Source organism: Ovis aries, chromosome X (genome assembly GCF_016772045.2).
Source record: "Ovis aries strain OAR_USU_Benz2616 breed Rambouillet chromosome X, ARS-UI_Ramb_v3.0, whole genome shotgun sequence".
NCBI lineage: Eukaryota > Metazoa > Chordata > Mammalia > Artiodactyla > Bovidae > Ovis > Ovis aries.
This window is the reverse complement of record NC_056080.1, coordinates 51,590,797-51,596,315: the sequence shown is the minus strand read 5'-3', so window position 1 is coordinate 51,596,315 and position 5,519 is coordinate 51,590,797. Positions and strand designations below refer to the sequence as shown.

The following is a 5,519-nucleotide window of genomic DNA, read 5'->3' as shown; positions in this document are numbered from 1 at the left end:
AACAACCTCTCTGACTTAGTAATAATTAATATATCCTTGTTTCCTAGTTACATCTTTAAGAAGCTTTAGATTCTTAAGTGTATCTTCTATTTCCCTTTCATCTCTGTGTAGTTTGTTCTCAAGATCACATTTTCCTAAGAAAATCCTTGTTTTTCCACCTTAAATAGTGTATTTTCTTAGATCTTTTTCTTTCACTCTGTCACTGATCTTGTTCTGACAGGAAAACCAAAGCTTTATTTTTTTAATGTTTTATTATGGAAAATTTCAAACATACACAAAATTAGAGAGAACACTATAACAAATACCTATGAATAATAATGAATCACTCAGTGAATTACCAACACTTTGCCAATTTTAATTCATCTATTAATACATTTTCCCTGTACATATTACTATACTGTGTTGTCACTAAATTGTGTCCAACTCTTTGCAATCTTATGGACTGCATCACACCGGGCTCCTCTGTCCTTCACTATCTCCCAGAGTTTGCTCAAGTTCATGTCCATCGAGTCAGTGGTGCTAGTTAACATTTCATTCTCTGTCACCTCCTCCTTTTGCCTTCAATCTTTCCCAGCATCAGGGACTTTTCCAATAAGTCAGCTCTTTGCATCAGGTGGCCAAAGTATTGTATATTCAGCTTCAGAGTCAGTCCTTCTGATGAATGTTCAGGTTGATTTCCTTTAGGATTTATTGGTTTGATCTCTTTGTGATCCAAGGGACTCTGCAGAATCTTCTCCAGCACCACAATTCAAAAGCATCAATTCTTCAATGCTCAGCCTTCTTTATGGTTCAACTCTCACATTCATACATCACTACTGGAAAAATGATAGCTTTGACTGTATGCACCTTTGTCTGCAAAGTGATATCTCTGCTTTTTAATATGTTGTCTAGGTTTGTCATAGCTTTCCTTCCAGGGAGTATGCATCTTTTAAATGTAATAGTGTTTATTTAACTTCAAAAACATTTCAGCATTCTAAACATACAAAAAAAAATAACAGAACATTGTAGATTGTGTTTAGTACAGAAGGTTCTTGAACTTTCACTGGTGCAGTGGCTCTTGGCTTTGCTGACAGTGAAGAGTTCTATGGCTTGTTTAAAAAAAATGCTTAAAACAACCACACTTCAACTAAAAAGGATCCAGACACTTCTCATGCTAGGTGACCCCCCTCCTTTTCCACAGCTAAGAATGGCAGTGGGATGCTATGTCACTATATACAAAAACATGACAACCTGAAGCTAAATGGATGCCCCACAGTGCACGCTCTGAGCTATGGCCCCTCCAGAAGGCATCACCCCCACAGCCTCCACACCAAGCAAGGAGCATCAAGAGTGTGTCATGTGTCTTGGTTGCTTTGTTCTTTTTTTTTTTTTTTTACAAACTATAGATATGTAATAAGTTGAGAACTCGGGATTTCTAGCCAATGACCATAGAGTTAACATACTGCCTTCCAAATTAAAAAAAAAGTCAGAAATATTTTTAAATGCCTTGTCACACCAACAGCAAAGTGCACTGAGGAGAAGATGAGAGCCTTTTCATTTTAAAAATGTTTGGAAATATGTATAACTTTGATACAGTTTCCAGGTGCTCCATACACCCATGGCCACTTCATGTAAACCACTGCTAATTGCTAGAGCACTTTGAGAGACTACGATATGATCATGATCCAGTTGGGTAATTAAACCTAGTGAGGGCAACAGACATGTCTTCGGTGAGAGGTGTGTCAATCATGGTGCTCCCTAGTCTAAAGTTTTCAGAAGGAGACTGATCAACAGTTTTTTTTTTAAAATTCATCCTCATCCTCTTCTTCCTCCTCCTCCTCTTCCTCTTCCACCTTTTTCCAGGCAACTTTAGCAGGACCCTTGGTGCCATCAAACTCCCCTTTATAGTCTACAACATCTTTCTCATACTTCTCTTTTAGCTTTGCGGCCTTGTTGGTATATAGCTGCTTCTCACTGTCACTTAAGTTATTCCACACCTCACCCAGCTTCTTTGCCACATCTCCAATAGAGATGCCAGGGTTTGTAGACTTGATTTTGGAGCAGAATTCAGAGCAGAATAGGAAAAATCCAGACAGTGGTCTCTTGGGGGCATTAGGGTCCTTCTTCTTGCCTCCCTTAGCTGATCCATAATCCTTCATTTCCTGATTATAGTGCACTTTATCTGCCTTTGCCATTTCATCAAATGTAGACTTCTCTTTCCCAGACATGGTCTTCCATCTCTCATTTCTTGGAAAATTCAGCAAAATTGACAGGGACTTTGGGGTTTTTCTTATGTTCCTCTCTGCACATCTGTACAAAGAAGGCATAAGCAGATATCTTGCCCTTTGGTTTCTCAGGATCACCTTTAGCCATCTTGACTGTATTATTCACTAGTCTGGGCAGCCCAGGGCATGATGCACAGCTCAGTACTCCACATCCTCGTGTAGCTGCACCCACAAGAGTTGCCTTCAAGGAGCAAGCATCTTTTAATTTCATGGCTGCAGTCACTGTCTGCATTGATTTTGGAGCCCAAGAAAATAAAATCTGTCACTTCTTCCACTTTTTCTCCTTCTATTTTCCATGAAGTGATGGGACCGAATGCCATGATCTTAGTTTTTTTAAGTGTTAGTTTCAAGCCAGCTTTTTCATGCTCCTCTTTCACCCTCATCAAGAGGCTCTTTAGTTCCTCTTCACTTGCTGCCATTAGGGTGGTATCATCTGCATATATGAGGTTGTTGATATTTCTCCCGGCAATTTTGATTCCAGCTTGTGATTCATCCAACCTGGCATTTCACACGATGTACTCTGCATATAAATTAAATACGTAAGGTGACAATATATAGCCTTGTTGTAGTCCTTTCCCAGTTTTGAACCAGTCTGTTGTTCCATGTCTGGTTCTTACTGTTGCTTCTTGACCTGCATACAGGTTTCTCAGGAAACAGGTAAGATGGTCTGGTATTCCCATCTCTTTATTTAAAAATTTTCCACGGTTTGTTGTGATCCACACAGTCAGAGGCTTTAGCACAGTCAATGAAGCAGATGCTTTTCTGGTATTCCCTTACTTTCTCTATGATCCAACAAATGACATATCCTTGCCGCTTTCAGTCTGTGTCTAATAGCCCTGAAGTGAGTCTCTTGTAGGCAAGATATTGAAGGGTGTTGTTTTTATCCAATCAACCACCTTAAGTCTTTTGATCAGAGCATTTATTCTGTTGACATTTAAAGTAATTGTTGATAATTATGTACTTATTTTCATTTTTCTTCTGTTTCACAGTGGTTCTGGTAATTATTCTCTGTTCATTTCTTCATTCTGTTTCTACATATGGTTTGATGACTTTATTTAGCAGTATGTTTTTGTGTCTTTCTTTTTGGTTTTTGTGTATCTATTGTATTAACAGGTCTTTGATTTGTGGTTACAGTGGGGTTCATATATGTGTAAAAAGTGTGAAAGTGTTAGTTGCTCAGTCATGTCTGATTCTTTGCAACCCCATGGACTTTAGCCTGCCAAGCTCCTCTGTCCGTGGGATTCTCCAGGCAAGAATACTGCAGTGGATAGTCATTCCCTTCTCCAGGGGAATCTTCCTAACCCAGGGATCAAACCCAGGTCTCCTGCATTGCAGGCGGATTGTATACTGTCTGAGCCACTATACAATGTGGCCTGGAATATTAAACTAGTCTCAAACATCATGTCATATCACAAACGTCATACTCACAAATATGTTAGTATGAAACACTCATCATGTCATACTCACAAATATGTTAGTATGAAACATTATTCTGAAAGAAACCCAGTACCTTGATTTTGTGAGCAAACCATATTCTTTGAGTATTTAAAGTATTATTGCTTAGTGTTTGGAATTTTAATAAATTTAAGACATGTTTCTCTACCTTAATACAAGAAGATGCCTATATATGGTAAGGACTCTCATTTCTCTAGCTGTTCAGTTCAGTTCAGTTCAGTCGCTCAGTCGTGTCCGACTCTTTGCAACCCCATGAACCCCAGCACGCCAGGCCTCCCTGTTCATCACCATCTCCCGGAGTTCACTCAGACTCACGTCCATCGAGTCGGTGATGCCATCCAGCCATCTCATCCTCTGTCGTCCCCTTCTCCTCCTGCCCCCAATCCCTCCCAGCATCAGAGTCTTTTCCAATGAGTCAGCTCCTTGCATGATGTGGCCAAAGTACTGGAGCTTCAGCTTTAGCATCATTCCTTCCAAAGAAATCCCAAGGTTGATCTCCTTCAGAATGGACTGGTTGGATCTCCTTACAGTCCAAGGGACTCTCAAGAGTCTTCTCCAACACCACAGTTCAAATGCATCAATTCTTCGCCACTCAGCCTTCTTCACAGTCCAACTCTCACATGACCACTTGAAAAACCATAGCCTTGACTAGACGGACCTTAGTCGGCAAAGTAATGTCTCTGCTTTTGAATATACTATCTAGGTTGCTCGTAACTTTTCTTCCAAGGAGTAAGCGTCTTTTAATTTCATGGCTGCAGTCACCAACTGCAGTCATTTTGGAGCCACAAAAAATAAAGTCTGACACTGTTTTCACTGTTTCCCCATCTATTTCCCATGAAGTGATGGGACCAGATGCCATGATCTTCGTTTTCTGAATGTTGAGCTTTAAGCCAACTTTTCACTCTCCTCTTTCACTTTCATCAAGAGGCTTTTTAGTTCCTCTTCACTTTCTGCCATAAGGGTGGTGTCATCTGCACATCTGAGATTATTGATATTTCTCCCGGCAATCTGGATTCCAGCTTGTGTTTGTTCTAGTTCAGCGTTTCTCATGATGTACTCTGCCTAGAAGTTAAATAAGCAGGGTGACAATATACAGCCTTGACGTACTCCTTTTCCTATTTGGAACCAGTCTGTTGTTCCATGTCCAGTTCTAACTGTTGCTTCCTCACCTGCATACAGATTTCTCAAGAGGCAGGTCAGGTGGTCTGGTATTCCCATCTCTCTCAGAATTTTCCACAGTTTATTGTGATCCACACAGTCAAAGGCTTTGGCATAGTCAATAAAGCAGAAATAGATGTTGTTCTGGAACTCTCTTGCTTTTTCCATGATCCAGCGGATGTTGGCAATTTGATCTCTGGTTCCTCTGCCTTTTCTAAAACCAGCTTGAATATCAGGGAGTTCACGGTTCACGTATTGCTGAAGCCTGGCTTGGAGAATTTTGAGCATTACTTTACTAGCATGTGAGATGAGTGCAATTGTGCTGTAGTTTGAGCATTCTTTTGCATTTCCTTTCTTTGAAATTGGAATGAAAACTGACCTTTTCCAGTCCTGTGGTCACTGCTGAGTTTTCCAAATTTGCTGGCATAGTCTGGGTCTTTAAAATCCAAAGTCATGGTCGTGGTTTATGTTATTAGTTAATCAAAAGCCAGCCTGAGACCATGTGGAGATGGTATATGTGTGGTGGTCTAGGAGTCTGTGGAAGTGCCGTAAAAATTAAAAAAGGCAGCTCCTCCAGAGTTTTCCCTTGCCTCTGGGGTAGGATGCAATTCAAATCAAGATAACAGTGCTGATCAAATTCCA

At 40.3% G+C, this 5,519-nt stretch overlaps 1 pseudogene; it reads right to left on the bottom strand.

Moving 5' to 3' along the window:
- Window positions 1–283: 283 nt before the first annotated feature.
- Window positions 284–4,688, bottom strand: LOC114111499 (high mobility group protein B3-like; annotated as a pseudogene).
- Between the last annotated feature and the right edge of the window lie 831 nt (window positions 4,689–5,519).